Genomic DNA, 13178 nt, shown 5'->3' with positions numbered 1-13178 from the left:
ATTGCCCACTTTGTAACAAAGTAATATTTACATGTAATTTGTCAAATCTTGCTCTGAACATAATGAAATGTGAAACATATTGCTTGGATCGGTGATCGCGCTCTGTTTTTGTATTGGTTTGTTTTCATGCTTGTGTTTTTGTTCCTGGCTGGATGTTGCTACCTGATCCCTGTTCCCACTTTCTGACTGCACACACCTGTTGTCATTGAGTGCCCGTCAGCAGTGGTATTTAGACTCCAGGTGCTCCAGCCAATGTGGGGGGCCAGAGAGTTTTACTTAAAAAACTCCAGTATGCCTCGACTTCAGTTCCGGTTTGTTTCATGGGATTATAGCTGGACCTTGCATGCTGTTTGTGCCGATCATAACACATATTTCTTTATTTTTGCATAGAGCAGCAGCTCCACAAGAGCCTAAACTGTGAGATTCTAGATGGTGTATTCAGTATGACAAGTAAGTTTGTATTTGTCATAGGTTTAGGTGGTGAGTTTGTACATTAGTATGACTATAAACGACATCTATTATGTAATTATTACAAAAACAACAATTTCTTGCTATTGTACACAACAGATATATTCACTTGTGAAACATACCATTGCCATTAAGCATAGCTGTGTTCTATTCACTTGTACCATGGCAAGACCCATAGAATTCCCTCTGCTGGCACGAGATAGAGAGAGAGTGCATAATAGATGAAATAAGTAAAATTAATGCACATTCCACATGAATGCAAACTGAACTGGAGGTAATAAATGTAAAGTAAAATGCAGCTCAGTTATCATTGATGACTCCTATGTTTTTTAGAATTCACATCCTGGAAATGATTTCTACCTTCAAGCAATCGTTACATCATAAGAAGAAAGCTATCACTTTGAATCGCTGATTTCCTTCAACCAGAGCCATAACAGGCTTGTCCATTTTTTTTTGTTCACATGCTGTATTCCTCTATCTCTTCCTTTACCAAGGCTGTACATTCCCAGAGCTCACAGGTTGCCTTGGCATCGCCTCCAGGACAGGGACCTGGACAAAACACAATGAACGAACAGCAAAAGAGCTGAAGTGCGGTAATGAGAGGGAGATGTCAGAAGAGAGAGCGGATGGTCCTGATGTGCTGTCACAGAGGATATTCTCAAGGCCTGATCAGCCTCCTCTCTGCGGGCAAGACACTCAGACACACTCACACACACACACAAATGGCTTCCGAGAGCCATACAGGGCTGTGTGCAAAACAAGGGCAATCACACCATTTCTGAATAAATACTGACTTGACTTAAGCTGTGAGGATCCTGAGGGTCTCCACAGTCCATCAGTCTTCACTCAATGCTGCTGGCAAGGTCACAGTCTTCAAAGTGTTTTTTGAGCTTAAACCTAACTCTCTTCTCTGTCTTTTCCAATTAACACTTCCTGGCATTCTAGCACTACTATGCTGCTGCTTTCACCAATAATTGTAATCAAAATAAGCGCTTAAGTCACTTGACTTGCAAATCTATTTAGAGTTTGTAAAACATTGTAACAACAAGGCAAATTATAGGGACTGAGGGATGTGTATTCAATTATTTTGCTTTTGAGCTTTTAGGTTCATTTTAAAAAGAGTCTGAATTTTGTGGTATCACAGAGAAGTTGTCACTGCTTCTGAACCGAAAGAGGAAGAGACGAAAATACAGTTCTCATTTACTGGTATCTTGGCTGGGGGGAGGGCAACCTGCCAGGATGGGGTTTGACTGTGGGGTTGTGCGAGACTCAAAGTTGTTCAATAACTGCATGCTCATTGTTAAGCCACCCGATGCTGTTGTCAATAAAAATCTATAGCAAAAAAAGCAGAAGCAAAATGGCAATGACTGAAATATGATTTGGGGGAAATGTTCAGGTATATTTTCTGTATGAGGCTGAGCAATTAAATACTACACACATGATTGACCAGTGAGGCTGAAACCATCCAGGTGCTTCAATAGCAGTTAGCTTAAAGCTTGGTGAGGACACAATCTGAAAACCATGTCAACAGAGAACGTCAGGAGAACTTCACCAATGCAGCCATGTATTGTTTTGTAAGAAGGCTTAAAAAAAAGTAAGTAAAAACAGACGAGTTGACAAAAACATTTCTTTAAAAAAACAGTTTTTAAAATGCTGAACTAACTAAACCTGTGAGAGATATGAGCACCAAACATCAGAGCAATAATCTCCTGAACATGCTTAACATTTTCGAGTTTAAATGGTGTCTAAAGGTTAAAGTATGGAGAAGTAATTAAATGGCAAAAAATCTACGTAAGACAGCGACTAACCTTACAAGTTTCTGACAAATGTAATACACGGCTGCTGTATTGGATTGAATTGGATTGCACAGGTGTACCTAATAAATTGATGTGCACAGCGGCAGCACTCTGCTGAATTCTCATGACAAAGTAGGTGATCACAAATCCATGACATTTCACAGCAAAAGAAGGCAAGAAAAGTATGAACTATTTATATCCTCTCCCTTATCACAGTGAGGCAGAAACGCTGCAGAGAAGAGTATATACACAAATAAAGATTAATATCAACAGTTTTTCCCAGTAGGAATTGTGTGGCCAGCTGCTCCAAGCTGTCTGCATTCCTGCAGCAGAGATGCCCTAAGGCCTACGATGACCCCTGAGTCCATATCTGACAGTACAGCTTTCAAAGATTGCTGTGATGGTAGTAATGATGAAGAGCAGGAGGAAGAGAGGGCCTCTGTGAGGAGATGGCACCGTATATAAGTATTCTCTCCCACAGGGAGTGGAAATAACCCCCACAGCCTCTTCTCTCTCTCAAGACTACAGGGCTGAGACTGAAGTCACGTCTTGCTTTACAATTTTCAATTTTATGTTTTGGAATTAGGTGAGTTATTTGTATGTCGTGTCATGCCCCGTGTGTATTTGCACTTGTACTTACCAGTACAGGATTGATGACTTAATTTTAAGAATATTAATATAAATGTCTACTAAAAATGCAAGATGACTGATTGTTAATTTTTCCTCAGGCGATGTTCTGCACCTTGATCAGGACAGCGCTGTATTGGCAAGCAGTAAATGAAATTCCAGCTCCAGCTTAGTCAATGACGTCAAGGCACCATACAAGAATTCCTTTTTTTTCCGAAGAATTACAACCTTGCTATGTGGATGCATTGACTCAGGATAACAATAAATAGATTGATCCATGATGAATATGTGTCAAGTGTCAGTTGAATTAAAAATTAACACTTTGGGACAATCCTGTTTAAAAATCCCTGAACAATGTACATTCCTATAAGTTAGTTTGTGATTTTCTCTATGCCTGTAGTTAATTCAAGAAAAAGAGCCCAAGCTGCTTTTGGTTGAACCTGTAAATGAAAAGTAAAATAAAACTTTGCTCGGAGAAAACCAGAACCACAGCACTAACATGGTGAGATGCTGTCAGAGAAGTTTGTTAGCATATTCAAGATGGTACAAGCTCAACTAAACAACACCACAGCACCAGGAACAGATGCTGGGAATAAATAAAGGATGCTTCACCTCCAGTATTCCCTCCATAACAGTTTGCGAAATTCCACATCAGTGTGCTGCTGCAGCACCCACTCTAATCTCTTTGATCTCTGTGGTTATTTTGTTTGCCTTTGTGGCATTTTGCGAACAAGATGACAGCAGTATCTGCAGTGAGCCACTTAGCGACAGTGCCATTCTCTGTTGTTTACACATAAAATAATGCAACAACAAAAGACAGAAAGTAAAAATCAGATCCAATGACAGACAAAGCTGGTATTGACAAGATTAGTGCTCTCCTGTGTTTACCCCGCTTTTGTTACTTTCTAATTCTAATTGCAACAGTGCTAATTTGGCAGCAAGCTCACAAGCCTCACCACTACCAATACAAATCACATCACTTAATAACTGGAAAAGAATCGTTAACATAAACAACAATGAACATGAACATCATTGTCACATCTAAGCGAAATATAACATGCTCTGTTTTTATGCCCACATAATCAGGCTGTTAAGCGATTTTATTATATGGCAGCAAAGCCCCAGTCAGCACATGGGCATCAACGCCACATGGCAATGAACTTCTACTGAGATTTTCCTATCTACAAAAAGGGAGGCCCTGCAGAAAAAGTTTGGACACCACTGGTCTCAACTAATGAAATCAAATGTGTTTATGTTGTCGTACATCATATAAACATTCACTGGTTAAGAAAGAAAATCAATCTCAGGGATAATGACTGGAAGGTGTAGTTTGCAGAGGTTCTATGCAGATTCTTCCCTGGGTGAACTGTGACAGTATATATTCAAGGATCTTACATCCAGGATCTTAGAGATGAATGAAGCATCTCCAAAGACCAATTTAGACTCAAGTCTGACAAGTGACAGGAATTAAGTTGCTACCACACCCTAGGTAGTTGTAATCATCTTGACCATAGACGACTTGCAGAAATAAGGCACACCAACATCAATCTTTATAGAGGAACATCAGGTCCGTCATGATGAAGATAAGTACAAGTTTGTTTTCACAAAAAGACAGTGAGCCAAAACACAGGAAAGTACATCAACAGCAGAATTGCATAAATCGAAGAAGAGTTGTGTTTTGGAATCTCAGAACCTGTTAAACCAAATGACCTGAAGTGGGCTGTTCATGCAAAGAATCTCAGAAAGGTTGGTGGTCCATGGCAGTTTTGTAGGGAGGAATGATCCACAATTGCTCGGGGAGGAATTGTGCAAGTCAGCAGCTACAGGGAAAGATGATGTTTGATGGACGTTATCGCTGCTAAAGAAGGATAGAGTTCCAGGTGAGACTATGAATGACTCAATAAGATGTAGAAGAAAATACATAAATATGCTGTGTTTGTCTATCATTGTGACTTTAACACAGATCACTTCACATCAAATGAGGAAATAATGCAGAAATCTGTTCAATTCAAAGGGCTCACTAACTTTACTTGCCACTCAATTATCAACACTCTATGTTACCATTCAGCTGCATTATGAGCAGGTAAACACAGCCTTCTTTTGTTGCTAACTCCCCTTAACACACATGCATTATCCATATCAAGGGATGCCCTCGGATCTCTTTTCAGTATAACACATGGAGAAAAAATGGACCATTCTGTGCTTTCAGGCAAGTGCAAGGCTCCAATGAGGCATGCAAGATGGGACAGGCACTCTGAAAACCCTGAACCAAGTGGAAAAGAAAGCATAAAGGCCCTATAGGCTGAGCTTGTGATGGGTGTTTCCCACACATGTAAATGATATACTTTAAGTGGTCACACCAGCACATCCTCACATTCAGGCTGCCGCTGTAGAGCTGAATGGATTCCCTGAGGAAGGAGGGGTTAAAGACAGCAAACGGGGTGGGCATAGGGGGAGGGTAGGTTGCTTTACAGAAGGAGGTTGTTGGGTGAAAGGGGACCTTGCTCCGGGCAAGGATTGGGTAAAAAAAAAAAACCTCTGCGTCTTGGGTTTATCTCTCTTTACAGTCCCCCCCTTTCTCTTAACTCCCCCTCTCGACCTGGTTCCTTTTCACCCCAACATTTCAATAAAACGAGGGTTGAGCCGGGCGGGGTGGATGTGGAAGGGAGGGGGGTGTTTTTGTCATATGTTTGTGTGAAACAAAGAGAAACACTGAATTGGTGGCAAATATCAGACACCTGACTCCCCTCCTCTCAACGGTGACTGCAGCTGGTACTAACTGCTTTGCATCTTGCTATCACTCATTCCATCACACAGATAGGGGTGGAAGAAGTACTCTCAGTCCAAAGTGAAACCACATGCGCCCTGTTCGAAAAATACTCCAAGCCCTGCTTTCACAAATTTTCTAGAAATGTAATATTTTTCACAAAAGTGTTATTATTTATGATGTGCTTCAATAATATGCTTCAGTAAAGTCAGTTGAGTAAGTATATGCTTGTTTTTACTATTCAGGTCAATTCCTAATGTTTAAAGTTCACTGTGTTATTGATCTAAAACAAAACAATCATTTCTATCAGCAGAGTACAATACTTACAATACTTCTACTTCTGCCCATAAAAGACAGCAAATCCACATGGAACATGGAAAATATCATTGTTGAACCAGGAGTGTGCCTTGTGTTTTAGACTACCCAAAACTGTTTGCGTGGTATTGTTCTTACACTGTACTGTAAATGTGTTGTTTCAATGTATGTGAATGAGTGTTTGTGCGTGTGCGTGCGTGTGCGTGTGCGTGTGTTGTGAAGAGTAATATATTTTCTTCAGCTCATAGAGCAATCCTTCATTTACTGAATCCTCTGATTTCTGCGTTTATTCCACCAAACTAAGCTCAGTTGACGTCGCAGCTGAAGCTGACAGTAAGGCTGAATGGCTTATAATGGCAGGATGACAAATGTGCTACATTATTGTGTCGGAGACTTCAGGGAAGAATCTGTGGTAATAAGGTTAAAATGCCTTTTTGAAATATGAACTTTGAAGCTAAATTATTTTACATAATTTAAATGCTTAGGGGAGCGTGAAATCTAAAACCAGCCAAAATACAAAACAGTTCCTTAAATGTAAAATTTAATCATAGTCATATTACTGGCTCAAAAAATCAAGCTCTTTTCCCAGCTTCCCACTTTAAGACACCACAGAGGAGACATTTTGGTTTACAAAGCAGCGTCAAGGTCAGAGTCGGCCTTATAATGAGAGATAATGATGTTTGATTATGTTTACATCATTGCTTGAGTGAGCATAAAGGAAACAGATTACAATGGAAGTCAACACACCAATTCACTTTACAGTTCTATACCATTTCAATGGCTGTTTAGTAAGTGCTATATGGACAAGCTGTCTCATTCTGTTAATGTCCATGTCATCAGATGAAATTTCTCCTGGCATATCTGGGTCAGGCTGCGGCTCATGGAAAACATTCTTAACTAAGTGCAGCAGCATTGAATTTCCTTAAGAATCTAACACGACAGGATTAGTGAGAATGCTATTGTCTAAACCAGTGGTTCCAAAAGTGGAAGCACCAGCTCATCAAAAAGCCACCAACTAGAAGAAACTTAGGCATGGATTAGGTTACTAAAGGTTACTAAAAACCATATTGAACAGAATTACAGTTGTGATATCTTCAACACAATGTATGTATGTAATGTAAGTCTTCATTACACATTAATTATTAAACTAGAAAACCTTTTTTGAGGAAATTTGTAAATAATATGCCCCAATATTAGAATTTGTCAATTTGAGATCCTCTTTGTTGAGTTCTATGTTGATGATAACATATACCTATAGTGTACCATTCATTCATATATACTACTACATTGTCTTGGAAATGGTTGAACAAGAAATGCAGCATTGTTACATAGACTAAAAAAACTAAAAATCACATAAAAACTAATCTCTTTTCCAACATACAATCCTTCACATTCCAATAGAGGTGTTTGTGCTGTTTGTCATTTCATTTTCAGCGTGCAGGCTCAGTTCTAGATAAGAAAAGGTTGCTGACGTAAAGCATCTCTTACAATATGTCAGGATAAAGTACATCTGCCGTACTCACAAACAGGCTTTGAGGGACCCAGATTTCCGTCCACCACATCAGGCAGGGTCAATAAGAACAGGGCCCCTTTAATATTTCTTATCTACATAATTACATATAATCTCCCTGTCTGTCAGAATATGAAATAGAAATAACAGGATGTGCTGGGTATGCTGCAGGGAGGAGAATCATTTAACGCAGCCATTTTTGATTCTGCTCGAGTTCTTTTAGACAAGGTAACACCTACGACTCATCCCACAAGCACATTAAATGGCAATTTGGAAAGGAAAATTAAATCGTAAAAGTAAGATCCACTGACAACTTTTTATTGAAAGAGCAAAGTCATTTTCTGTCAATAGAAAAAGCTTCTGGTAGTTTGTGGTTGAGCGAGAGACAGCTTTTATTCAGGAAGCTTCATATGTAGAATAATATGACTAATGCACCACGTAAAAATATATCCAGATTCATTTTTACATCATGCTCATGATTAATGCTATACAGACATGCTACATCATCAATTATGCAATATTTAAATCATTGATTTCTCTCACATTGCTTGAAAAGTAACTGAACAAAACCTTTTAAAATCAGATGTTATATATGAGTATGATTTGTTATGCCTTTACCTGAAGTAGACATTTTTTGTGATGGATTTCCATTACCACATCTTTTTGTTTTCTTGCGTATATAGCTTTCCTGGATCGTCCACACATTCACACAGACAGCAAATAACAGCTGCATTGCTGAATACAGCATGTTTGTGAGTGTGTGACAAATGTCATGATGTTATTTCTGCCGAGGCTCCAAAGTCATTCATCAAATCTGGGAGCCGATACATATGGATGCATGGAGAGACGGGATATGCAATGTCTCTTTCATTAAGGAGACCTTTGACAAAGGACACTGCACAGCAGAATGACAGACAAAGCTCTGCGGGTTTACACTGCATAAAGCTCATCCCGAGGGACCGGAGCCTAGTTGGAATTTCAAGCAATCTGCAGCATACAGTACCAATGCTGCTGGAGACTTGATGAGATGGGAGCTTTTTCAGGTCACTTCCATAATGCAGATTGGTTGTAGCGCATACCAAACAGCACCCCAAATTTTATTCAGCTCTTCAGCTTAACAGCCTATTGTAGCAAAACTAATACAAAAAAAAAGCAGGCATTTCAAGTCCCTGCAGAGTAGGAAAAGAAATCTATCACACCTGAAAATAATGCTGGATACCAGTTCCAACACTGTCTCCTGCTTTTGATTGAAGTGGAAACCTGTTGAAAAAATGGGCGTTAAATTACTTTGCAACTGCATGTGACAACTGTGGATGAAATGACCTGGAACTAACCACTCAGTAAATCCTTAGGCTTTGTTTCTGGACTCATTGTGATCCCTGTTAATTTAATTATCCGTGTGTGACAAGAAGAAGTAATGTAACAGGCAAAACAATCTTCTTCCACAGATTACAGAGTGCAGCACAGTCGTGAATATTGCTTACACCATGAACAGGGCCATATGTGACACATGCTGCTGGTGTACACGCCATTTTCCTGAGTTGCATAATGATGTGTGTGTATATATATATATATATAACAGGAGATATGAGTGTGTAGTGTTCTGCATTCTGCTGAAATTACCAAGGTTAATTCATGAGGGCATATTCTACACCACAGGGGTTTTCGAAAATGAAGGTTGTAGCAGGGAAATTAACCATTAATTAATATTTATTCTATAGAAATCTCATATGTTAGAGCACAGCATCCACCCAACCAGCAATTACCTGACAATGATACCTTGTTGGTTGAAAGTAAGTTACAGGTGATGTGATACTCTATGATGCTAAGTGTCAATCAATGTTCATGGCATGCTAGAACATACATACATACATCATCCTTTCATTTAGAGCATGCATGAAGTTAGAGCAGGAAAATGACCAACATTTGATGTTATGATGCTTGTGCCAAACAACAGTATTTAACCATTCCCTCCATACGCTTCCCTCTGTTTGAGGAATAGAACAGAAGTACATGCACCCAGTAGAGAAATAGCCAATACAGTTAAACAACTACGTGTTTAACACATTGGATGAAAGTCACATGCCAGATGCGACTCCAATTGAAGCACTGAAGGGCTTTTGGAACTGTAAGTTCCTTTGTGCTATGCCTCCTCCTGTTTTGTACATAAGAAGGAGAAAATCCCTTGAAATCCTTGTGCTCACCGAGTTCCATGTTGTGAATAAAAAATGCCAGACATAAAATGGGCTCCTGTCACCATATGCAGACTGGCACAAAGGCGACAGAGAAGAACAAAGCCAGCATCCCTTACCTCTCTTACACTCATACAGGATTATTTATCCTGGCGTGTTATGAATCTATTTCAAATCCTTATAAAGTATCCTCAAGAAGACTAGCCTTACTTCATAATGCACTGCCAATGCTGAAAGGCTATCACACTACAGCAGATGCCCGGTGTCTGTACAGGAGTTTGTCCCCTGACAAGGCTTCCACAAGCTGTATTCACTGACATCAATGCTCAGGGGACAGCCATAGATTCTGAGCTGAATGGTTGCCGCTTCATTGGTCTCCCATTAGCACTACGACGAGCACATCTACAGGCTTTCATCTGCAGGGTTAAGGCAATGCCACCGCAACTTCTGGGAGCATCAAGGAAAGGTCAACCAAATGTGAATGTAAACATGCACGCTGAGGTGTCATCAGAGACTTGCAAGGATGGATGATTGTCTTTGACAGAGGAAGTGAACAGTGCTCACTCTCAAAGTATAGTTTAGTGCGTCAGAGCAACGTCCTTGTCTCAAGTCCCGGTACAAGTCTTTTAGATTTATGAATATTGATCATGCCCATTAATTTAACACCATTAGTTCCAGGGAACGGAAATCCTGACTGATACCACACATTTAAGGCTGATGAATAAAAACCTGATTTTATATGGTAGAGGCTGTTTTGTTTTTTAAAGAAACATTTTAGCAAGGATCCCTGAATACAGGTATGTATGTAAGTGTGTGTGTTTATCTGTACGTGTGTATGAAATGTGTAAAGCTATATGTGGGTGGATAAACATACATTTTAACTTTTCCACCTATCATTCTTTCAATTTATCTCTATTTTCTTTCATTTTGTACATGATTGCTGACTCCTCCGCAAATCTAATAGAGAATCTACTACAGTATCACACGTTAAACGTATTGGAGAAGCATTGAAATCCATAGTAGCCAGGAAATATTACGAACTGATGTTTTAGTTGAGGAGTTCCAGATCAGCTTCCTTCCGTAAAAAGATTATTTACGGACTCTTATCATGTATCTGCATCAGTTACTGGGTTGCAGATGTTCAGGAGACCCTCTGACATCAGTTGGCTGCTTGGGGTGTTGTTACCTCACAGCATGATGTAGCTGAGAGAAGAAGAAAATATATTTTAGGAACCATTACTGTTCTATTTGTAAATCTAAATCTGAATCAAAAATACAGAAACTGTGATCACGTATTACAGTAAAAGTAGTTTCAACCCCTGCTATGCTTTTTGTTTCTTGCACAAATTCAAAATCCAGATTCTTCTTCTTCTTACTGCTACACTGGGACAAAGCCAGAGCATTATTGTTACTTACTGTCACAAAAGCAAATTAGCCCTCGCCACAATCCTGAGGAATCAGCCCAAAGACTCAGGGCTTAATTAAGATTTCACCAACCATGCTGGGAGACGACTGCATTACAAATAAAGACTTGCTTTCACACCATCATTGATATTAATAATTCAGAGCAGAACATAAGCATAGATAACATTTAAGATCTCACACACACACACACCCCAGCAGGTTAAATACAGTAAGAAGCTCCTGTCAGACACTTTCAGCTGCTTTTGGCTTCACTGATGCTTCCTTATTTTTAGCCGTTAAAAAGCCTGCTACGTGAGCCAGTTCCTAAAAATGAAATGTGTTTGCGTCACGTTAATGTTATCCTCGGAAAGTCAAAGTTCTTATTCTTATCGATTAAAGTCAATTGTATCAGTAGCTGCCTTACTCAGTATTGATCGCAGGCTTTTGGCATAACTCAACGCTGACAGCTTCAATGCTTCATGGGAAAAAATGTGTGTGTGTGGGGGGGGGGGGGTGCTGATGGAACCACCACCTCGCTGCCATTGGCTGGGGGGCTGATTTGTGGGTGTGTGTGTGTGTGTGTGTGTGTGTGTGTGTGTGTGCAAGAGAGACAAAGAGAGAGAGGGTCCATGATGTGATGTTGTGGAAGAGGTACAAGACTGTGTGTGTGTGTGTGTGTGTGTGTGTGTGTGTGTGTGTGCGTGCGTGCGTGCGAGAGAGAGAGAGAGAGAGAGAGAGAGAGAGAGAGAGAAGAGAAACAGAGGGAGGGGAGAGGCAGGTGGAGAGTAGGAGGGGTCTGGGGTGGTCCAGACAGTCGGTCCTTGTGTACCTCACACACTCTGAGCTCCTTGGTATCATTTAGGGCAGGAGCCCGGTCACTGCTCTCCTCTCTCACTGTCCCTCCTCCAGGCGTTTTGATAAACATCGCCTTCCAGTCCAGCTCTCTCTCTCTCTCTCTCTCTCTCTCTCTCTCTCTCTTTCTCTCACCCCCTCTCCCCCTCTCTCTGCCTCTCTCTCTCTCATCCGTTTCAACTTAAACCCGCCGGCATACATGTTATATGGAAAGCCGAGCCCCTCCGATCGCGTCGCTACCCCCTCCGACTCTGAGACGAAGCGCACGGTGGAAAGCGTTGATGAGGACTAACGGAGCCCAGTCGTGATGGATGTACGGCGCGGCGCGTCATGAGAACACTGCAGCTATGAACAAGGTACGAGGCAAACAAGTGTGTGTATCTGCTGCTCCGTTATATCCAAACAAAAGAACCGCGGCTGTCTCTATAGGCTGTATAGTTGTTGGTTGAACACTTGCTGCTGGGCGGGATGCGTTGCGTTTGTGCCGTGTTGTCTTATTGCAGCATGGGTGAGGATGTCTGCATCGCGGGGGAAAGATGTCAGTGAGCCGAACCTGTTCACACTGCAGCAGCACAGGCGTTATTATTCCAAATGTCCAGGCGAAGAAAGCATCTGACGCGTCTGTAAGCAGCAGTCATCCGCATTGATAGGCTGCTGGTGCGGCGATTTGTATGTTGTCAGCACGATCAGCTCCCTCAGCCAAACAGTGGCATGCATGCAATTTGGGGAAATTTTCATTTTTTTATTGCTGTTATAAAAACAAATCTGGCAATTTTTATCACGGGAATATTTTGAAATTATTTTGCCCCACGTTGTAGTTGGGGATGTCCTGGTGCATCCTTTGCTTGTTTTGCACCTCATACATGGCCTCTGAGGTGATGATGCTGAGCCTTGATTGGTAAGAGACATGCACCATTAACGACAGCATGGAGGCTCTCCTTATCAAACCCACCACAGGCCAGATGCCTGATTAGATGCTTGTACCATCACTTATCCTTGACGTGACATTGGCAGTGGAGCAAGGAACTATTATTTACTCCTCCAGGGGCATTTTTCTAGATGAACAGGTGGATCATAGCGTGGAGCTTCAACTCTCCACTCACCTCCAAACAAAAGCCCTTAAATTAGATGCACACATGATAGGAGTAAGAAGCCATCTGGACATGTGGAGAGTACTGCAGTATAGCCTTCAATATTGTGCTATTGAGGATTATTTGGTATTGTGCTTGAGCGTTTTAGAAGTTCTT

Source organism: Genypterus blacodes, unplaced genomic scaffold (genome assembly GCF_046128005.1).
Source record: "Genypterus blacodes isolate CSIRO-AG114 ecotype Tasmania unplaced genomic scaffold, CSIRO-AGI_Gbla_v1 ptg000067l_1, whole genome shotgun sequence".
NCBI lineage: Eukaryota > Metazoa > Chordata > Actinopteri > Ophidiiformes > Ophidiidae > Genypterus > Genypterus blacodes.
The sequence above is the reverse complement of the archived record's forward strand: the minus strand, read 5'-3'. Positions refer to the sequence as shown.